Raw genomic sequence first — 23777 nt, forward strand, 5'->3', positions numbered from 1 at the left:
ATGTTTTATTGTAAAATGTATCACATACCCGGAAGAGTTTAAAATTGTACAGTCTGAAAAATAGCAAAGAGCCATGTACACGATATCTTGAATAAGAAGTAGCTCTTGACCAGCACTTTAGAAGCCTCCCGTGCATTCTTCCCCACCCACATCCCCTCCCTCCCGCCGCAAAGTAAACATTTACATTACTTTTGGGTTAATCGGTCCCTTGTTGCTCTTTACAGATTTCCAACTTATATGTATGCATCTAAGCAAAATATGTTCCAGTTTTGAAACACCGCACAGCAAGCAAAAACCTAGCTGTGTAAGGACAGGGTGATCTTAACCTCTCTTAGATGAAGACTTCTAGGAAAAGATGAGATGAACAGTCTGGAGTCAGGGTCTGTCTTAAGGTTCCCTGGGAGTACATGGGAAGTCAGTGGGCAAGGTCACACCTGAGTCCTGGGGAACGAAGCAGCAGGAAAAGGGTTAACACAGGCCCGTAACAAACCCGTTCCCTGCAGAGGGATGCCTCAGCCAGACCTTCCTGTAACCCTTAGATGGGTCAATATAAATAAACCTGGAATTTGTGGATTAAAAAGTACAGCTGGCTGAAGAATGTGGGTGTGGGGCAGGGTAGTTTGATAAGCATGTCCTATTTGTATAATTAATAAATTATAAAATCAAGAGGCTCCAAATCACAGTTGCCTTTGAGAGCAATTGCAAACATGATACAAAACGCCTCTGTAGATCTGACACCAAAATGTGTACTAATGTGGGAGGAAGGTACACCTTTTGGAAGCTGGTGGTTTTAGGACCCTCCAGGGAAAGAATGTTCTATTGCTTGCCTGTATCCTTTGAATCATTAGTAAAGTTTTCTGTTCAGATCTAGGATTTTCATAGTCGCATTTGACAAATCAACATTTTCTGTGAACTCAGATCACCACAGTTGGGGCATCTGTCAGTGTTGTAGAATGGCCCAGATATTAGATGTCTAACAGAAATGTGGTCAAGGGCATGTGTTCTCCAGTCTGGGTCTATTGAGTTCATCATGGATTCCCCAGTTCTCAAGAATAGGGTAAACCATGATGAGATGCCACCTCACACCCTTTAGGATAGCTACTATGAAAAAACCACAAAATAACAAACATTGATGAGGATGTGGAGAAATTAGAACCTTTGTGTACTGTTGGTGGGAATGTAAATTGGTGCAGCCACTATGGAAAACAGTGTGGAAGTTTTTCAAAAAATTAGAAATACAACTACCTTATGACCCAGCAATTCCACTTCTGAGTAAATGAGGAAATGAAAATGGAATATAGAAGAGATACCTGTTTTCTCACGCTCATTGCAACATTATTTACAATAGCTCAATTATAGAAAGAACCTAAGTGACTGTCAATGGATGAATGGACAAAGATGTGGCATGCATGTATATTGGGTTGCCAGAAAAGTCATGACACATTTTGCAACAAAAAAAATACATAGAAAAAATACATCATGACTTTTCCAACAACCCAATAGATGATAAAGATTATTCAGCCATGAGAAAGAATGACATCCTGCCTTTTATGACAACATGGATGGACCTTGAGTGCATTGTGCTAAGTGAGATAAGTCAGAGAAAAACAAATACTATATAATCTCACTTCTATGTGGAATCTCAAAAAGCTGAAATCACTGAAATGGAACCAGAATGGTGGGAGAAATGGGGAGCTGTTGGTCACAGGAAACAAATTTCCAGTTATCAGGTGAATAAGTTCTGGGGATCTAATGTACAGCATGATGATTATAGTTTAAAATACTGTATTTTATACTTGAAAGTTGCTAAGAGAGATCTTAAATTTTCTCACCCTAAAAATAAATGTTAATTATGTGGTGTGATGCAATGTTAGCTAACACTTTGGGGGTAGTCATTTTGTAATATATACATGTATCAAATCAACACATTGTTCACCTTAAACTTACACAATGTTACATGTCAATTATATCTCAATAAAGCTGGAATACAAATAAAATCACCACATGATTCAGCAATTCCACTTCTGGGTATATACTCAAAAGAATTAAAAGCAGGGTCTCAGAGAGATATTTATATACGCATGTTTACAGCAGCAAGAGCCAAAAGATGGAGTCAGTCCAAGTGTCCATCAATGGATAAATGAATAAACAAAATAGGATGTGTCCACACAGTGTACAGTCGGACTTAAAAAGGAAGGAAATTCTGCAACACAGTTATACTCTTAAGAACATTGTGCTAAGTGAAATAAGCCAGTCAGAAAAGCAAATATGTATAATTTCACTTATATAAGGTATGTAGAGTAGTCAGATTCATAGAGTTAGAAAAATAGAAGGATGGTTGCAAGGCTGGGGACGTGGAGGATGGGTATAGAGTTTATTGGGTATAGAGTTTCAGTATTGCAAGATGAAAAGAATTCTGGAGATTGGCTGCAGAACACTGTAAATGGACTTACTACTAAATTATACACTGAGAAATACTTAAATTTTTAATGATTAAATAGGAAAATTTCATGTTATGTGTATTTCATGACAATTACCATAAAACTTTTAAAAAAAAGAACAGGGCAAAGCGGAGTGTATGGGGGGTGATGGTGATAAGTGTCCCAGCCGATGCAAGGACAGGAGACAGGTCAAGTGCAGATCAGAACCTAGGCCAGTTCAACCCAGGCATGTCACCCTCAGTTAAAGAGACAACAGTGGCAGCTCATGCCATGCCACACTGCTTTTTCTGGACTGCTGGCACACCGTACCTGCTGCAGAGCTGTCACCCTAAGCTGTCCCTCTGCCACTGTCCTGGGGAGGGGCTTTCACGTATTTGCTGGGTTAGTCCTCCTGTTTTCTGTGTCTCACCTTTTCTGTACCCTTTTTCTTGGTGTATTTCCTCTTTTGGTGGGGACGTGCATGGGAGGTATATTTTTTGAGATCCTGCATTCCAGAAAACATCTTTATTTTACCCTCATACACAAAGATAGTTTGGCTGAGTATGGAGTTCTAGGGCAGAATCACGTTTCTTTAGGATTTTGGAGGTATGGCTCCTTGATTCCAGTGTTGCTGCTGAGAATCCCAGTGTCGCTGTCTAAACCTATTTTGACAGCTGTTCCTCTGGGGACGACCTATTTTGTCTCCCTTTGGATGCTTTTCAAGGTCTTATATACAAATATAAGTGTTTTGGGAAACTCCTAATAACGTGCATTGGTGTGGGTCTATTTTCATTAGTCATGTTGTGAGTCCTTTGAATCGGGCAGCCCATCTCTTTCCGTTCTGGAAATTTGTATTGAATGATTTCATCAATGATTTTACTCCACCCTCATTTTTTCTATCCCCTTATTCACAAAATCCTATCATTTAAGGGTTGAACTTTCTGGACTATGCCTCTATTTTCTTATCTTTTTATCTCTGTCATTTTGCTCTACCGTCTGAGAGAGTTTTCTCAGCTTTGTCTTCTAACCCCTTTTTTGAATTATTTTTATTTCTGCTATGAAAAGCTCTTTTCCCAAAAGCTCTTTTTCTTTTCTAAATTTCCTCTATGATAGCATCCTGTGCTGATTTCATGGATGCAATATCTTCTCTCTTGCTACAGATATGTACTATAGTTTATGGAGATGAAGTTTTCTCCCTGAAGAGCCTCTTTCTTCCTACTTCTGTTTTTATTTGTTCCTTTTGATCACTGGAGACGTTCCTGGGTTGTCTGGTGATCTTGGTTGTCTGCTCATAATGAAGAGTGGGAGGAGGGAAGCTAAAATGCTGATTAGAATCTCTACAGATAGGGGTAGTGCTTGTTAACTCTGAGCATCTCTCTAGGGTGATCTGGACAGGCTTTGGCTGCGGGTGGGGAATTTGATGTTAATATCTTAGAGTCATTGCTCCTGGGCTGGCCAGACTCCCCCATGAGAAGAGGCTTAAAATCTCTTGCCTGTAGGGTGAATGTCTGGCCACCAACATTCTGCAAGACCAGTGGGAGAGGAGGACTTGAGATCTGTTTACTACTCAGTGCATTTACTGTTGCTTAATTTCCCTATTATTGGCATGGTTCCCATTCCTATTTGTTTTTAAAGGAATGTATTTGCTGGATAAGTTACAAATCTTTGAGCACAAAGAGACAGCACACAGAGAACCACTTCTGGAGGGCTTCCAGGGATCCTGAGAGAGACGAAAGAGGGCTTCCTGCTTACACTGCTGTCTAGTGGACCCCTTTCCTGGACCACCTCTCTTTGCCTTTATTCATCAGCGTGATAATCCAATGTAAGAGGTTTCTTATTTGACTAAGTTCTTCCATCTTTACAAACTATAAGTGCATTTCTTAAGCTCTTAAAGCTTCACACCCACTTATTTATTGGGAGTAGGCGAGGTGCATCAAATCAATTTGATGTGTCTCAGATTAACAAAGAGTGTGACTCATAGAATCATATTTCCCCAACAAGAATCAGAGATCCCTTCTATTTCCCAGAAGCAATATTTTTTTTCTCCTGTACTTCTGGGCTCTGAAACACAGCTTAATGAGGAAGGATCTGAAAAATAACCAAATCTAATATGACTCTATGCAGGGAGTCACAGACCATAAAAATATCTTAGGTAGCCAGAGACCTCCAGCAACACCTTTGATAAATAGGATGCAGAATGAGGCTTCAGTGGGTTCCTTATTTTCATTTAAGACTCAAATGTTGGGCCTCAACTTACTGCCTCTACTGTCACCCAGTCTTGAAAGATGACAAGGTGGAGAAAGAAGGAAAGAGAGTTCTAGACAGGAAGGAATTGTCAAGTAATCTGGTTTATTTGAAACAATGGAAGGGAAGTTGGAGAGTCTGAAGGATGAGGGTGGGTTTGTGGTTGGGGTGGAGGGAGAGCAGAGATTGGCAGAGATGAATGAAACAATGCAGCTCAGGAGATGACCAGCTGGCAACAAGAAGGGACAGAATGAAACCCAACTGGGTGATTTAGAACATGATTAAGAGTCAAAGGCACCAAGTAAGGAGACTGAGATGATGATAATAAAAATAATGAGCAAATTATCAATAGTGACCTAAATAGTATGCCAGATGCTTCAGTACTTTATCTGCAATCTTCATCCAACCTCCCAGCGAGGCATCACTGTTCCCACACTACAGATGCAAAAGCAGAGGGTCCCAGAAGCCCAGCGTGGCAAAGTCTGCCTGTCTCTAGAGTCAAACTGCCTTCCATTATACCAGGATGCCGCCCAATTCATGCCAAGTTTATCCACTCATTCAGCCAGCCAGCTAGCACCTCCTAACTGCTGAACTATATGCAACAACCAATATTTTTGAAACAACAAAAACTTTTGGCACTACGTGGCAGAAAACTCTACAGTCTTTTAAAATCTATTTACTTTCTCAAAATCTTGTTTACAGTACTGCTAGAATCACCCCAGTCCTTTGATGCTACTTTTGAATGTGAGCCTGTCTTATGTGGGTTGATAGAGAAGACCCAGCCTTCCTGACATAAACACCAGGTCACGAGTGAGATCAGGGAAGCTCTCCTTCAGACTCTTAGAATCTGCCCCCCAAACCTGTCAAGAGCAGGACGAAACATGTCCGCAACACAAGGTATGAAGGGTTGCAGGGTCCTTAGCTGATATTTACACTCATAACCACCTGTTGCCAAAATGGGAACTGCCCAGAAAGAATCTTGCCCCTTAGGATGACAGCCATGCTATTATGGCCGATGATGTGTTGCGGGGTATGGACAGTTGTGACATTTCATCCAGGTCCTGGGTGAAACTTATTAAAACATTGAGCCACATTCCTTTCCCTGTAAATCCTCCCCAGTGCATTTAAGGAAACCTTCTAAGCTTTACCATAATCCTTCTTAAAGCTCCCTCCCACCAAACCCATTTGCCAAACACCAACCACACTGGTCTTTTCCTTGAATTGCCCGGCAGGCTTGTGCATGTGCTATTGCTGTTTCCTGGAATGTGTTCCCCTCCCCTCCCAGGGTTAGCTCCTTCTTATCTTCATGCTCAGTTTGAATGTCACCTTCTAAGAGACACCCTAGTTCAACCATCCTAACTAAAGTAGGCTCTCTCTGTAATGCCCCAGCTCAGCCCCTACTTTCCATCACAGCAATTATTACACATTAAAACATTTTTCATTTCTTTTTCTGATGGCTTTTGGAGTTTTGTGCTTGCATCAGTGTGAGCTCCGTGAAGGCATGGGGGGTACCAGCCGTGAGTGCCATAATGTGCCTTGAGTTCTGCAGTAGTGCCTGGTAAAAGTAGAAGTCCAATACCTATATGACGAGTAAATGAAAGTTAGAATTACACACACAGGCTGAGACTGCATGCTCTAACACCAAATTGGCATTTCTTAAAATCTTAACATTCTGGGCAAATGCATTTCCATATGGAGGATTTTTGATTCTACCTTCTATTAGACTCTCAGTAGGATAATTTCTAATTATGAGAACCCTATGAGATAATGCTCACTGATTTCCTTGTGAGCAAGTGTCACCTGCTGATCATTTTCTTTTTCATGTGTGACAGAGTAGGCTTTGGTCCAAATGAATCACACCAGGGAATTTGTTCTGAATTCCTGAACTACGAAAAAGGCCAACTAAGAATCACATGGCTCTTTCCCCATTGCTTGTATAATTGCCTTATCGAAGATTTAATCCTTATAGGTGTTTTAGTTCTCGATTAAACAAACAATGAGGGTTTGTTAGAAAACTGAATTACCTACAGTCTGCTTCCTGAAATGGAAAATTAAAGTGTTGCAGCTACAATATCAGAGTTTTGCTTTGCTTCTGGGATACAAACTATCCATGCAAATCAGGACAGATCTGCAGCTTCAGAGATTTGAGGCTGGACTCAACAAAAACAGGCTACAGACAAATAAGAATGTTCATGTAATTTGAAATTTTGAGCCACTGCTCTGCTACAGTGTATTACAGGCACCTCCTGTTCATGCCATTGCTAAGCAACAGGTGGCCTTATCCATTCTTTAATTTATTCTGTTGTGATTCTGTTTTGTCTTGCTCAGCCTCCTTCTGTGGGACCTTTTCCTCCAGCTACTATTTTGGTGTCAATCCCCCCTCCCCCCCACCAAGCTCTGCTCTCAAACCCTTTTTCAGTCTGTACTGTCTCCTTAAGCCATCTGGCCACACAAATTCATGGCTTCAATTCCACTTGGATGCTAATAGGACCCAAATTTCCATCTTCAACCTGGGGATCTCTCCACAGAGCCCCAAATCAATATTCCCAACAGCCATTGACTGACTCCTCCTGAGTATGCTGCAAGAAACTCAGACTCAACATTTACAAAATCAAACTCACCGACAACCTCTGGCCTTCAAATAAATCCCCGCTCTTCCTGCTGTGATGGATGTCATCACACTCCAGTTGCTCAAGCCAGAAACCTGGGGATCATGCTTAACTTATCCATTTTCTTCACCCCCATATCTCATCATATCATACTCCAAATGCTTTCAGTTCTGCTTGCTAAGTATTTTTTTTTTTTTTTTAGAATTGTCTCTTCTATTCTGTGTTCCATTTTTTTGGTTCAGGCCTTGATAGAATAAAGAGAGTAAATACTATTTAACTTTTAGATGAGCACTGTTCTAAACACTTGATGTAAATTTCCATTTAAACCTGCACAGCTATCTTATCAGTTGTTATTATTACAAATCTATTTTCAGATGAGGATGTTGAGACACAGAGAAGTTTAATAACTTGCCCCAACTAGTAACCAAAAGAGCTGGGGTTTGCATGCAGGAGTCTCTATGCATAACCAGTAGGGTATGCTGCCTAAATAATCCCTAGCCTGGAACACTGCAATAGTCTCCTAGTTGTTCTTGCTGCCTCTTCTTTCTTCTTCTAAAACCCTACATATAGGCACACAAATGATGCCTCAATTATGCAAATTGAATTAAACCTGTTTAAAACCATTCAATGGTTCCTTATCTCTTGTAAGGCAAAGTCCAAATTTCTTGGCATGACTGGCTTGGCCCTTCATGTTTTTGTCCAGCTGAGCTCTCCAGCCCCCATCTCTGGAATTCAGTCATCACCTGCTTAGGGGCTGATCTTTTCCTCTGTAATGTACTCCCCAGGCCCAGCCCCTTATCATTTTGATAAGCACCAACCCAGTCTTCAAGATTCAGCTATTACCTCCTCATTATTTCCTTCTCAGAAAAATAAGGTGTTTCTTCCTTTAACTTCTCAGATCACCTGCATTATATTAATAGCAATTGTCCCATTGCAGTATAATCGTTTCTAGCCATTTCTCTAACCTGGACTGTGAGATTCTTGAAGGAGAGGTAATGCCACAGACAATTTTACATCCTAGACTTCCTTGGTGCACTGTGCAGTTTCTGATACACAGTAGGTGCTCACCAAACACTTAGTTATCATTTAAGGGATAAGAAACTTGGACCTGAGAGTATGGAAAGAGATAACTTAAACAGTAGAGTAGAATCAGCCCAGTACATTTTATATGCATAATTTCTAGATGTTTCTAGTCACTGAGTCCAATCATCCATCTAATACTCGATTCTCTTCTACCAAATTCACACATTCAATAGACATTTCTTGAGTGTTCATTATGAGTTAGTACCATGCTAAGATGCAGCCAACCAAAACAAGGTGCAGTGTCTATTTCTGACAAGAATGTATTCTTTCAGAGGGTTAGGTTAAGTATGGGGGACTCAAATGAGAACAGACAGTACCCAGGCAGTGTGGCAGGAACCACTGGATGGGGACCCACAGTGATAATGAGAGCACGGAGAAGAGGCACCAAACCTAGCGTGGTGAGTAAGAGAAAGCTTGGTGCTTGTGGTAGTGGTGGTGAGAACCACAAGTGAAAACATTCCAGAGAAGAAAGAAAGCACTGGCTCTTCTGAGCTCTGATGTAACTTGATTTTACATAATTAGGTAAGCAAGAGACAGAAGATGAAGGGCTTTGAATGCCATGCTAAGAATCTTTGGCTTTATCCTGAAAGTCGTGGGGAGTTGCGAATAGCTAGACCAGGAGGTAATAAAACTGATATGTGTCTTTAGAAAAATCACCCTGGCAATGGGAAGGAGGGAGACAAGAAGTTGTCTAGTAATTTAGGTAAGAGAGATTGAGATTCTGGCTGACGTTCTGTACAGTGGAGAATGAGCCACAGGCAGATGCGAACGAAATGAGTGACACAGAATCAACACAACCTGGTGACTGAACATGGACAGTGAGATAAATGAGAGGGAGGAGTCAAGCGTGGCTCCCAGACTGGTGGGAAGACAGAGCCCTTCATGGCGGTGTGGAGCAGGAGAGGAAGAAAAGACTGGTGGTGGTGGTGGTGGTGGTGGTTGTTGGTGGTGGTGGTAGCGAGGGAATGGGCTCATATTTGGAAATGTTTGAGATTATAGGGCTAGTATTCCATCCAAGTGAAGTTATCCCATAGAATCTATTCAAAGTTCAGGGAAGACAAAGAGTTTTGAGTTGGAGACAAGCAAGAAAAATCATCAACATATGAATGTGAAATTAAAGAAGAGGGAGGAAGAGAAGGATGGACCCCCGAGGAACATGCGTTTAAGACATAAGAGGAAATGCTAGTGAAGATGCCCATATTCACAGAAAAAGACTCACAAAGTTAAAAATGCTCTTTGATACACAGATATTGGTGCTTGCATTTGGGGCATGTGGATATAAGACCACTGAAGGGCAGGGCTGCTTGTAGAGGAGCCATGGCTAGACCCACGACTTCTCAATAGGCAGAAGCAGGCTATCGCTTTAATGAATGAAGAACATGATTTTTTCTTTTTTTAAATCTGATATAAAGTCAGGGACACTAAATATAGTTGAGGGATGGTATGAATACAGATATGAATAGCAATCATCCCTTGTAGAAAACTGTTCTTGACTATTCTTCCTAATGTGCTAGTATTTATGTATTTGATTTCATCTAACCTCTGGCATGTATATTTTCAGATTTTCGTTTTGACAGGGAGCACTCCTATACCCCCGTGAAACTCATTAATAATACACAAGTCCAAGCATTTCAATTGTATTGAAGTTACATTATGTTTCTTAAAAGAGAGACAGAGCAGGCAAGCAGGAGAGTTGAAGCCTTTTCTGAGGACTCACTTTGCAGCCCTCTGTAGCAATTCTTTGGTCCATGTGTCTGGGAATGTTTATCTATGTATTTATGTAATATGCAGTGCCCCAGTATCCAAGCACCTGGAAAATCTAATTAGCCTGGTCTTGATTGACTGTGTGCAGGATAATTCCATAGTCCTCAGTCTGTTCTTCATCCCCTACAGCGTGCTTACTGATATGAAAATGAAGACACAGTAAGAGTTTCCATGAGCAGCTGCCAAACATGCTTCTTATGGTATCTTGTCTGCACAGAATAATTGCCCATAAATAAAGAGGTGTCTCCACCAATCAGGGGCTGGGAAGTAGACTGCACCCGAGGAGGAATCACAGCAGCAGTTTTTGTGACTATAACCCAGTTATACCATTATGGCAGAGCATTTTTCTACCCTTGCTGGGGACAGCCCACCAGCAAACTGCATTGCATAGGTAGGGACTACAGGAAAAGCACCAGGAAGGGGATGTTTAAAACATATTTTGTTTTGTTTTCTTATCATTTAGCAAAATGCTGCCACCACCTTTGGCAGTAGCATTGAAAGTCTACAAAATCTACCCCACAGACATGGTCCAAACTACCGTTTGTAGGAGTTGGGAGAACTTGATTGGGACATTAATTAATGGACCAGGGCAGAGGTGGCTTAACCATGAAGCCAATGAAACTTAAGCTTTCTGGCTTCTCACTAGCTTGGGCATCTTCCAAGATCCTGTATTCATAATTTTGTGGTTATCCATTTGCATTCTTCATCTTAAAGAGAGCCCTAAGTGTTACTTAAACTTCAGGCCCCGTAATATTTAGATCTGCCCCTGAACTCGGGCCAAAAGTTGTTCCCTGTGGAACCCACCAGTTTCTCCACAGGATCCATTTTCCCTCACTCCCTTCAGTGATCCAAGCTTTAGCCACGCGTGACTGCCTATTTAGCAACTATATCTCCCAGCCTTGTTACAGGCTAGGTGGGGCCATTGACTAGAATTTTGTCATTGGGATGTGAATGCAAGTAATGTGAGCAATTTCTAAGGGTGTACACTCCTGTTTTTCTATTTGCCCCTTTTCTGCTGGTTGACAAAAGGCATTAACTGGAGAAGCTAGCTACCTTCGACCCAGAAAGGAATGCTATGTGTTAATGACAGCACGTAATGGTAGACCACATACCTCTGGATTGTTACTTGAGAGATATAAGCTTATATCTATTTAAGCCTTTATACTTTTGGAGTCTTTTGATACATCAGCTGAGCCTCTACCCTTCACTGCTGGTGGGCCTGCTGGATCGGGATTTATTTCAGAGGCAACATGAAATGGAGAGAGTTGACTGAGTAAGGCTGAGTCAAAGCCTTTAAAGCAGTAGTTCTCAACCTTCCTAATGCCGCGACCCCTTAATACAGTTCCTCATGTTGTGGTGACCCCCAACCATAAAATTATTTTCGTTGCTACTCTATAACTGTCATTTTGCTACTGTTATGAATCGTAATGTGAATATCTTTTTGTTTTCTGATGGTCTTAGGCAACCCCTGTGAAAGGGTCGTTCGACCCCCAAAGGGGTCATGACCCACAGGTTGAGAACTGCTGCTTTAAAGGGTACTGAAGTGTCAGAAGCCCGAGAGACAGATACCAGCACGAGTTGCCAGGTGTGGAGTCACGATTAAGAGAAGATTCAGAGTCAGGAAGCTGGTGGACACAGAACAAGAGTGGGAGCAAGATAGGTCGGTGCTAAAGCATTGCATCTATGGGTCCATGGCTTGACAGTGAGCTTGGGTGTATTGACCTGGGCTAGGAGAGACGTCCAAGGGCAAAGCTCAGTCATCAGGCTTTGTACGACCTGACCCCCAACGCCGAGCCCCAGCTGATGGAACCAAGGGTGAGTAACTGACCCTAAGCTGTCACTCACAGGCTATTCGGTAGTCCTGCAGTGTTCTTCCCACGGGTGTGGGAAGATTACTGTTAATGGGACTGATTATCCTAATCACACCCTTTCTTCTATGGAGTTTTAATGAGAGGCCTAGAAAGAAAGAGTCAGCAGTTGGCAGCATAGGAATAGACCAAAAGACACTAAAGGAGAAGACAGTAAGAAAACAATAAGACAAAGCCACCAGGTAAAAGGAGCAGAGCAGCCGGGAAAGACTGCAAGTGGATGGGGGAGCTGAGGCAGGAGCACGGCTCATTTGCTTTTAGGTCCCCCAGACCTTTGGATGGAGGACGAGAGCTACTGCTGAACCCCATACTTTATGAGTTCTTCATGAGATTGCCTGGCTTTGCCGCCCTGAGAAAATGTCCTGCCCTCTTTAGCCCTCTATGTATCCTTCCAATGAACCACTTTAACTGAGACAGACGGGGCTGACTTGAAGATGCAAAACTGAGGTCTCAAAAAAAAAAAAAACCAAAACCTTGCATTGTTTCTCCTCTAAATTTTCTATTTCTATCTCAACCTGCATTCATGAACTTCATGAGAGAGCTTTCAAGTAAAGGAGACTAAAAACAAAGCCTGAGTTATTTTTTTGGTCATGAAAGTATGATGTTGAAATTGGAAAAGTCAGGAAAGTGATGGAACATGCCTGCCCCTTCTTTGCATATAATTTGTCCAGACGAACCTCCCAGCAGAATGGCACTGTGTCACTGTTAATGTTCGCAACAGATATAAATTTAGAATAGTTTATGTGTATTTAGTCTCACTGCTGGGAGAGCTGTCAGAACATTACATGCTATTCCGGCTCCCTCAGTGAATGCCAGCTCTGTTGGAGGGAGGGGAAGTAGTTTTACACCGTGTTCTGAAGACATCTACTTTAAGGAGCTCTTTTTCTGACAAAGAAAGATGATGCTTCAGCAACACCTGGCAGGCATCTGCGGGGCTCACAGCCATTTTACATGATCTGATTTGTCCTCACAACTCCTTGAAGATAGAAACGAGTGAGCCAAGGAAGCATTCTTCCAGTTTTAGAAAATGAGATCCTCTAGCATTCCTGTCTTCTCTCTCATTTTTCTCTTAGGCTCGTTCTTGTCTCCAACTCAATTAGCCTCTTTGACATCCTTGTGTGTTCTTTGGGTGTACATGATTTTGCACCACGATCTCTGCATCTGAACATCTATCGCCCTGTCAGCCAAGACTCAGCTTACATCCCAGGTCCTATGTGAAGTGGGTCTGCAGGGAGCTCTTTCTCTCACTACAAGATAGTGCTGGCCTGTAACAGACATCACCCGGCAGGACGTTGTTAAGCACCTAGAGTAGGGGTCAGCAAACTAGGGCCCGTGGACCGAATCTAAGCTGCCACCTATGTGTGTAAGTGAAGTTTTATGGAAATGCAGTCATACCTATGCATTTACATCTATGGCTGCTTTTGTGGTTAAAAGGCAGAGTTGGGTAATTTTCTGCCAAGCTTAAATTATGGACTCTCTGGTCTTTTCAACAAGTTTACTAATCCCTGACCTAGAAGAAAAGGATCATCATGCTCAACCTAGCATCCAACACAGTGGAAACACTCAGAAAATTCTTACTGAAGGAAAAATGGAAGGAGACACAGGGAGATAAAATGAATGGCCCCCAAATCACGTCACACATGATGATATAAGAGTAAGAACGAGATTCAAATCAGAATACACTAAGGATTGGCAATTTCAGGTGAGAAGGTCAGAGGACTGCAGAAATTAAGATATAATAAAAGGGGTTGTTCTAGTTAATTATTATTGGGTTACAAACTACCCCAAATTTAATGGCTGAACACAGCCATTTTATTATGCCTCACAATTTTGTGGTTGGAAATCTGGACAGAGCTTGGCCAAGTGATCTTTCTGTCTCACGTGGCATTGACGGCAATCACTTGGTGGTGTTCAGCTGGCAGTTGGGCCCGTTCAAAAGGTCCAGTACAGCTTTACTATTTGCCTCCTGCCTTGGTGGGGGTGGTTGTAAGGCTCAGCTCAACTGCAGTTGTCCACAAGAGCATCTGCACGTGGCCTTTCCAGCATGGCAGCCTCAGTACAGTCAGACTTCTCACATGGCAGCTCAGGGCACTGAGAGCCAGTGTTCCCGTGAGTAAGGCAAAAGCTGCTTTATCTGTTATGACCTAGCCGCAGAAGTTGCGTAATGACACTTCCACTCTACTTTATTGGTTGAAGTAGTCATGAGCCTGCCCATGTTCGAGGAGAGGGAACATACACCACCCCGCTCCCCTCCGCCTCTCAATGGGAAGTGTGTCAAAGAATTTGTGGCCGTGGCTTAAAACCAGCCCAGGGGAAGAAGATGGAGTAGTTGGGGACAGGTAACCAACATGAAAGGCTTTCCATAGTTACCTCACCTCAGCCTTGTGAGAAAGATAAAATTATTATTCCTATTTTACAGCTTGAAACCTAATTCCAACTCTGGAGATTTTCCCATTATACCATGCTGTCTAACACAGAGATATGAAGAAGAGTCCACCACGGCAGACAGTGCAACAATGGGGGGTAAAGGGTTAAAGGTCTTACCTTCTCGCCCTTGGGAAATGGAGTCACTGGTGGCAAGAGGGCCCTGAGTGTCCTTCTGAGAAGACAGTATGCCCTGGCATAACAACACCTCCTGCACCCCCAGTCTGCGAGGTGCTAGATGTCCCTACTTCTCCTCCAATTCCTGGTCAGCTATGCCAAGCAGTCCCTGCCCAAGGTCACACACCTCTGACAGTTAAGAGGGTGATGTTGACGGAGCAGCTCAACCATTTCCTGTATAGTAGCTTACACTCACATCTCCGCCTTCAGACTCAGCTTGTCACACAGGCACCTCCAGGCCACTTCCACTTCCATGTTCCCCCACCACACTCAACATGTCAGGGCACAGCACCATTTTCTCAGTGCAGTCTTCTCTCCTCCTGCCTTCCTCAGTTCTTAGACCAGTAAAGAAGAGGTTTGCTGTTACATCCAGGATTTGTTTCATTTTAACAATGATACACATGAAAATTTAGCCCCACGTTAATTTTCTAATCTAATTTCTGGTACTTCTCAACCCCAACCCTCTATTCTAGTCAGGCTCACCTACTCCCCACCCCACCACAGACCACAGCCAATTCCCATTCTAAATTTTGTGTCAGTCCCCTAGCTAGAGTGCCAGCTGCACAGCCAAGTCCTACCTACTCTTCAGGTCATATCTCAAACCCCACTTCCTCCACGAAGCCAACATGATTGCCTAGAACTATGAAGGGCCTGAGATTTTACCCTACTTGCGAGCTCACAGTTTTACCAGCTACAGTTTCATGGGTGTGGCAAAAGACATGAAACTCTTGGGTCCGAGACAAAGGACAGTTTTTTTTTTTTTAGCTCACAGCAATAGTAATAGCCAGAGTACTATGATTTATGTGCCAGTTTCCCAAGTCCTGATGCTCACTGGGTAATACAAAGATGTCCCTGTGTACACAGTAGGGTGCATTACAGAAGACACACACAGAGCTTAGGGAATGCAAATCTTTTCTAATGGACAGTAAGCATGCCCCCCTTTTACTCTAGCTTCCAACACTCTGAGCAAATCTGTACTGTGCTTTACAGAAACATCTCTATCTTCCAATACTGTTCACTATACAAATACCCTTAAAAAGTAGTCCAGACAAAGACAGTCAGTGCCTCTGCTCACGAGATGGACAGAAATATGAGAGCCCCACAGAGAATGGTCTCCCAACACTGATGATCCAGCCTATACTGATATTGCTTTCCTCTGAGTCTTTCAGGAAATATTTCTGTAGCTCGAATGATGTACGAAGCGCTTCTGTAAAAACAATTTCTCACAGACTCCCTAGGGTTCACTTAAGCACTTTTATTGTAACGTTATTTAAGAACAAGTAAACCTAGGTATATTCTCCTTGTGCTTCTAAAGCTCTTGCATGCTAGACAAAGGGGAAAAGATATATAAATTAAATGTAAACCCAAACAAGAAAACCAATCAATTTCATATTTATAATATTAAATTAATGTCACAAAAATTATTGTTTGGCTAAAACTAAATTGTTGATGTGTAGGATTTAGTAGTTATAAAGAAAAATGATACCTTTCAGCCCCACAGCCTGACCTCCAGGGAGGGGAGGGGGCTAGAAGTTGAATCAATTGCCAATGGCCCATGATTCAATCAATCATGCTTATGTGATGAGGGCTTCATAAAAACACAAAAAGGATATGGTTCAGAGAGCTTCCAGGGTGGAGAAGGTGGGGAGTGGGGGGAGTGGAGGGTGGGTGTGCCCCAGTTTTACAGGGACAGAAGCTCTTGCACCTATTACCTCTTCATCTGGCTATTTTTCTGTATCCTTTATCATAAACTCGTAAATGGAGAACAAACAAATGAGTCCAGATCTACATTTACCCTGCTCTTTTGTTTTTTGATTTCTCTAAACATCAATGTGAATGATGCCTATTTGTAAAGTGTTTTGTACAAAATTATATTAATAACAATAGGGTTTTATTTGTTCATTCAAGATAATCATACCTTATATAGAACCAAAATAAAAAGGCAATTTTAATATTGCATTGCTTTAGAAACTCTGAAAAATTATCATATTCACTTAAAATTTGTTAGTTCTACTGAACTGCCAAAATCGGGACTAAGCATGTTTCTCTAATCTAATTATTGATATTAGCATAGGAAAACAATATCTGAAGTTCTTTTTTCCCTAACATTTGTCAAAAACAAATTTCTTGTTTTATTAAAGCGTTAACCACCAGAAACAGAAGAATTTAACAACTTGATCATAAGATTTATTTATATCACAGTCTCTTTGACTTCAACCTAGGATATTTAAGCTCCTGTGAAACCTTTGCCCATGCAGAGGAATCACAGGTTCTCTGGTGGTTATCTGGCTCCATCACCTCACTCACATTTTAGCAATCATGGTAGCACATTACCGCAATTCCCTGTCATTTTCATGATGGCAAATTTAAGTCTCAATTTATTAAAAAACAGACAGACTAAAATCTTACTCTAGAAAAAGGGTTTTCCAAAGGCAAATTAACATAATACAGGACTTTGACATGAGGATAGTGGCAGACTCATCACTATTAATGACAATTTGACTTGAAGACATGCCCATCTAACAGTGGCCAGACCTAACAGTCAATAAAAGTCAAATTCTCTAACTTGAGGGCATTGCTTAGCAATTACACATACTCAAATGTCACACTATACAGAGTATACTTAAATATTTTTGATTACCATAATTGAGAAAAATAACACTAAAATCTTCTTACTGAGCATTGAGGACCCCAAGAGTCTGTGTGTCCCTGAAGTCGTTACTATCCACTGTGACCACTAGTCCCTGAAGAGACAGTGCCAATGTGTGTGTGTGTGTGGGGGGGTGTCACAGTTCCTTCTACGTTTTGTTGTTGTTGAGTGAGATCTGTGGCTTTTAAACATTTGTTTTTACAACTGTGGTAAAATACGCGTAACATAAATTTTACCTTCTTAACCATTTTTAAGTGTATAACTCAGTAGTGTTAAGTACATTCATACTGCTGTGCAACCAATCTCCTGAACTCTTTTCTTTTTCCCAAACTGAGACCCATTAAACAACTCCCCATTCCCCCACCCCCAGCTCCTGACAATTCTATTTTCTGTCTCCATAAATTTGACTGCTCTAGATCCTTCATATAAGTGGAATTATACAGTTTTTGTCTTTTTGTGACTGGCCCTTCTACTTTGGACATAAAACAAAACACACACACACACACACACACACACACACACACACACACACACGGATGAGCCTTAGCCAATCACTGGCCTTGGAAACAGCACTTGAAAACGGTATGTAAAAATCTTTCCTGTTCTAAACTCCCACACATGGGTGCTGTTCCCTGCCATTCTGGATCCCATTATGCTGATCTGTCAACAAGTTAAACTGTTGACTCCATTCCTTTTGGTTTCTCAGGCTGAAAGCGATTAGATTAGACCTGAAAGAAGTAACTCTTGCCATCCACGAAATGATGAACTGTGGCTCTTATCCTTTTGGGGATTTCGGGTAAGAACTTTTGAGAATCTGATGAAAGCTAGGTACCCTTTCCCAGAAAAATGCACGGGCACGCATACTTTTGCACATAGTTTAAGGGGTTTATAAACCCTAATTTAACTTGGGTTCCCTCAAAAGTAGCCCCTAAGATAAGGATTTGGGTGCAGGGAGTTTATTTGGAAGGCATTCTCAGGAAATATGATGAAGAAGGATAACAGAGAAGGGAGGAACTGCAATAAAGGGTGTGTTAATCAGTGGACACAGCTGTATGCAGCAAATGTACCGTTTTGCTGGAGATCCTCTCAGACAATGTGCAGAACATGACTGAGAATTGTCCCACCAAGGGATGAAAAAGCTGGATGTTTATCCATCAAATCTGCCCTTTGTTGGCTGAGGGTTGTAGTGTTAACTGTCCAGCTATTCCAGCCTGCCCTGCCCTTGGGCAGGTATGCTCCTGCAGCCACAGAAACCCCTCAGGCAGAAGAGACAGGTGTTAGAAGGCTTCCAGGTATATGGGGATTGTTCATCCAAACTGAAGGTCACCTCTGGGTGGGCCGAGGGAATGAGGGTGGGGCCTTAACACTGCTACATTTCACAGAAAGTTCATCCGTGCATGGATTAAGGGTCTTTGGAACAGGTTTACTAACATCCTTTCCAGCCACAACAGCCTGTTGTTCTGTTCAAGCAGTGACCAGCTTACTTGCACTCTCAGGCCTAATTTTTTAAGCAGATATTTAAGTGAGCCCTCTCCTACGCAGCCTGTAGTTGACATCCATGCTGAGATTGCACCCAGCTTTCACAGCCTAACTCAGCCCTATCTGGGCACATGGTCCAGCTACCGTTATTTACTCCAGACATTCATTCCGACCGTAGTGAGCAACAAGGCCTGATCCAGTGGGCTCAGGTGTTCAATTCCATGGTTTATGACAATGAAGCCCACGGTGGGGATCTGCAGACAGTTAAATGGAAATGGCCTCACTGCCACCTCAGATGGGATTCTCTGTTATTCATTTCCTCTGGCCTTATAATTAAAGTCCTTGGAGGTGGCAGTAATGTTCATTAAGCAATAAACCCAGCAACAACACGGGGACCTTCATGATAAAATGCAACTTTAAAAAAATCCCAAGCATGAGCATCAGAGCTTATCCCCACCATTAAGTGCACATGACTGCACTCTTATCTGTGAAGATGCAGAGACCTGCATAGAGTTTACGTAGCCAAGTCTTCATTTCCAGAAGTAAGCTTTTCTATGACCCTGGGCGTTTCCATTTCTGTAAGGCACCTTCCAGCTTTCCAATTCCATGATTCTATTTTCAACCAGCTGATAACTCTGCTATTCTATGAGGGAATTATATATATGTATATGTATATTATATATTTATTTGTAAATATATATGTATTACAATATGTATTACATATATATGTAAATTATATATATGTATATTGAGATATACATTATATATATATATATGTGTATACATTATATATATACACATATATGTGTGTGTGTGTATATATATATATATATATATATATATGTATATCTCAATACTGTATGGCATTTTGCAAAGGACACTGTCATTTCTAGCTGTTCTGACCAATGAGAAATGTAAGAAACACTATCCCAAAACAAAGCTGTTCAAAATTTGTTGTCACCAGCAGTATTATATTGCAAACATGCACACAACATCAGGAGAATTTTGATAAACTTGTTAACGTTTTAAATATATACCCATAATGTTTAACAGTTGTTTCTCCACCTTGTCTGGTTTCAAAGCAGCCTCTCAGTAAAAGAAACCTAGTCTGGCATCCAAAAATAACTCAAGATATTTACTTGTCTTTTAAGAACACATTACAGTGCATACCTCTCAAAATTCCTCCTTTATCACTTATTCAATTCTGACGCACACACACTGCAGCAACTTCCACACTTCTTTTCTCAACACTCTTCAAACTCTGCCCACAATCCTAATTCAAGTTATTCTTCTCTCCCTCCATCTGCTTCACCCATTTTCAGCACAAAACTCCAACAAAATGGACTATCTGGCAAGCTGGGACCTTCCTCAGAGGATATGGGAGAAGAAACGGAGCCGGCAGGCCCAGAGTCCCCTTCATCGTAAGGACTGGGGCACTTCATGCTTGACACTTTCCTCCTGGCATGCACCCAAGTGCATATCTGACAAATATACGTGTTTATTGTAAGAGACTTGTGACGTTTCCTGTATCACTTAACCTTCCTGGTTATCAGTGCCCTCATCAGTAAAAGGCTGATGACAGATAGTTATCTCAGGGGTGGCCGGTTAACTCAGGTGGTTAGAGCGCCGTGCTCATAACACCAAGGTTTCTGGTTCGATCCCTGCATGGGCCACTGAGATGCGCCCTCCACAACTAGATTGAAATGGCTACTTGACTTGGAGCTGATGGGTCCTGGAAAAACACACTGTCCCCCAATTAAAAAAATTAAAAAAGTTCTCTCTTTTCTAGTGTGGTCTTGAGGGCTAAATGAAATTATACTTGCAAAGCATTTAGGATTAGTGCATGGTACATGGTAAGTGCTCAAAAGTGTTAGCAGTTAATATTACTTGATAGAAGTAGTAATCGTACACATGGCAGATATAATGCTGTAAAAACACTGCTGATACTGGTTTACAGGCACTAGGCAATTCACCTCAACCAAAGGCTTCAGGTATTAGCATAAGAAGATAAGTATTAGAATGTGTCATGTTGGTAATGGGAGTTGTAATGAAATTTTACACTCTTCTGAGTACTTCTTTATTCAAACCATGGTTAGGCCATAATATACTTTTGCCTATCATTTGAAACATTGGTATTGTTATCTTTCTACCTAATTTAATAACAACAAGCTTGTATTGAGTGTTTACAATGCACTGGGCACTCCCCCAAAAAATTAATATGTATGATCTCATTTAACTACTACAACTGTGCAAGGGGTTACTATTGTTACCTTAATTTTTTCACGCGAGGAAACTGAGGCTTTGGAGAGGTTCCTTAAGAGCAATCAAGACCTTTTCCTCTCTTTGTGTGTCTGTTGTCTATCCTAGTGCCTCCCCTAACCTGGAACTTAATAAAGATTGGTTGACTGGATGAAAGGAATAGCGAGTCTTCATTTTGGTCCTGGGTCTTACATTCCCAAACATATTTTCAAAACCAATCATGAAAATGGACACAGCCATATATTAGGAACAAAGCAATTTCCCCAGATAATTTTAGGAGGGAAATGGAAGAAGAAAACGTGAAACAACAGAAGCATCTTGGTGGGAGAAAACTGTAAAATGCACAAATATTAAGATGGCCAAGGCTATCAGACTTTGATGGATGGCCAGGATCACAGAGGAAATAATTCTACTTTACAAAATATCAGTAAAGTTGAAGTAGGGTCAGAGGTGCCATCCTGTTTTCCTCATGCTGTTTATATTTCGAGGACCACTACTTGCTGCCTAGGCTGGTGGAGCTGCTGAAATGAGGGCTCAAGTGCAGGCTACCTCAGCACACAGAGCTGCTGCCATGGTCTCCTGGAACCCACAGTCTACGGAGGAGGGTAGGTTGAGGAGTCTGGGCAAGTCACCCACCAGCCCAGGGCTTTCCCACTGAGGTTTGATGACTTCTCTTCTTCATTACTCACAGGGTGACATACAGTGGTTCAGTGAATTATCACCACGCTACTGTTTTCTCCTGGATAAGCTAGAAACTCAAGTTGATACTCAAGTTGACGTGCTCTGCAGGCTGCTCTTAAAAATGTAGAACAGGGGCCGGCTGAGTGGCACGTTGGTTAGGAGCTGGCTTGGGACACCAGCTCTGAGCAGCAAGGCCCCAATTCAGATCCCACATGGGGGCCAGTGACACTGCCCTCTACAGCTAAGATGGTGAATAACAGCTCGACCTGGAACTGGGTTGCTGTGAGTTGCTGGCGATGGCGTAGGCTGCAGCCCCTGCTGCAGTGGGCTGCCATAAGCTACCGTGTGTGGCCGGCAGCCAGCGTGAGCAGCTGGCAGCCAATGTGAGCTGCCGAGAGCCACCATGAATGGCTGTCCAGAGGCGGGCGACCGATCTGCCTCACCCGGGAAGAGCACAATGATAATACCAACATGGGCCACTGAAGCAATGTCCTCCACAACTAGACTGAAGAACAAAAGGACAGCAACTTGTCTGTTCCCCTTCCCTGATTCCCCAGCACTGTTCCCTTCCCCAAATTCCCCAATAAAATCTTACAACAACAACAACAAAAAATGTAGAAGAGCAAATTTATCCGCTGCTGGGTTCCTTTAAAGAAACACATCCTCTTCCCTTGAGGAGTCACTAAAAATGTGGTTCTCAAAGCACACCTGAACCAGCAGCATCAGCGTCACCTGGGGTCACAGGTCAGGGGAACCGGATTAGATACGGAAAGCATGATCAGGCTGGAGGGGCTAGTGGTGGGATGTTAAGAGTTTCTTTCCTAGCTGACCTGTTTTTAATTTGCATATATATATTGTGGATAGCCACAGAACAGTTGAAAAATTCTCAAAATTGCCATTTACTGCTGAGGCTCAAGATTTCAATGAGAGGGAATGAGGTCACAAACTCGGGTGACCATTTAAACAGATTAGTAAGTCCTGATTTTATGTTGAAAATCTGTTTGGAAAAAGATTGGCCACTTTTTAAGTATCTTATAGAGCAGTTGGAGAGACTGAAAATGAGATAATCTGTATGAAGGTGTTTTGAAGCTATGAAACACCATGAAAATGTTAGTGCAAGGTCATTGAGAATTTTGGTAAGAGAGTGGCTGAGGCAAGAGAGAATAAGGGGGCCTGATACAGATTAGGAAAAGAGGACTGGAGGTCTTAATTAATTAATTCATTCATTCATTCACTTTATTTATTAGGCACCAAATACACACACACACACACACACACACACACATACCAAGGATTGTGCCAGAAGCTGGGAATAAATAAAATGTTGAACAAAAACAGACATAGCTCTTGCTTTCATAAAATTTAAATCTAATGTGGGGACAGATATTTAGCAAATAATTACATAAATGAATGTGTAATTATTAAACCTAAGAAAAGTATTCTGAATCAAAAGAATATTGTTCTACGACAGCACATAACAAAGGAACCTCTTCTAGAGAGAGAGAGCAAAGAAGGAAAAAGGGATGTTCAGGAAAGAATTTCTTAAGAAATTTTCTGCTCCCACTGAGATCTGAAGGGTGAGTAGAGGTAAATTAGGTCAGGCAGGAAGATCAAGGATCAGGAAGGAAAGCTCTAAAAACAGAGAGAAAAGTATACAAACGTTCTATGCTGGAAGGCCCATGTGATATATTTGCACAACTTAATTCAAACCAGTGTGTATTGAAGAATGTAAGGGCAACAGTGGGGCAGAAAGAAGCTGACGAGGTAGAACAGACACCAGCCCATGCAGGGCCTTGTAAATCCTGTGTGCATCAGAGATTGAGTTCAACTCCTAGAGCTAGAAACCCACTGAAAGCAAGTTTAAACAAAAAAGGATTTTGTTCTCTAACATAGAAGCACCCAGAAGTAGACAGTCAAGTCTTGTATGGTGGTTCTGTAAAGGCATCAGTATGCAGACTTCTTTCATCCTGCTTTACCATCTCTAGTTCTACCTTCCATCCTCAAGGTCTCAATATGGTTGCTGGAGTTCCAGTCATCACATCTACATTCCGGGCACAAAGAATTAAAAGGGCAAGGTTAAAAGGACTCTCCTTGCCATTACATTTAACAACTTCTGCTT

At 41.9% G+C, this 23777-nt stretch overlaps 1 protein-coding gene across 3 annotated transcripts in view; it reads right to left on the reverse strand.

Annotated features, from left to right (window-relative positions):
- Window positions 1-23777, reverse strand: part of PIP5K1B (phosphatidylinositol-4-phosphate 5-kinase type 1 beta) — a 408785-nt gene that overhangs the window by 362629 nt on the left and 22379 nt on the right. The window contains exon 1 of one of the 3 annotated variants that reach the window (XM_019661092.1): window positions 14533-14573. The exons of the other annotated variants lie outside the window; for them this stretch is intronic. The gene's annotated coding sequence lies outside the window, so the exon portion shown is untranslated. Of the gene's footprint in view, window positions 1-14532; window positions 14574-23777 lie in introns of those variants that run through there. 3 annotated transcript variants of the gene reach the window in all.

This window comes from Hipposideros armiger, unplaced genomic scaffold (genome assembly GCF_001890085.2).
Source record: "Hipposideros armiger isolate ML-2016 unplaced genomic scaffold, ASM189008v1 scaffold_335, whole genome shotgun sequence".
NCBI lineage: Eukaryota > Metazoa > Chordata > Mammalia > Chiroptera > Hipposideridae > Hipposideros > Hipposideros armiger.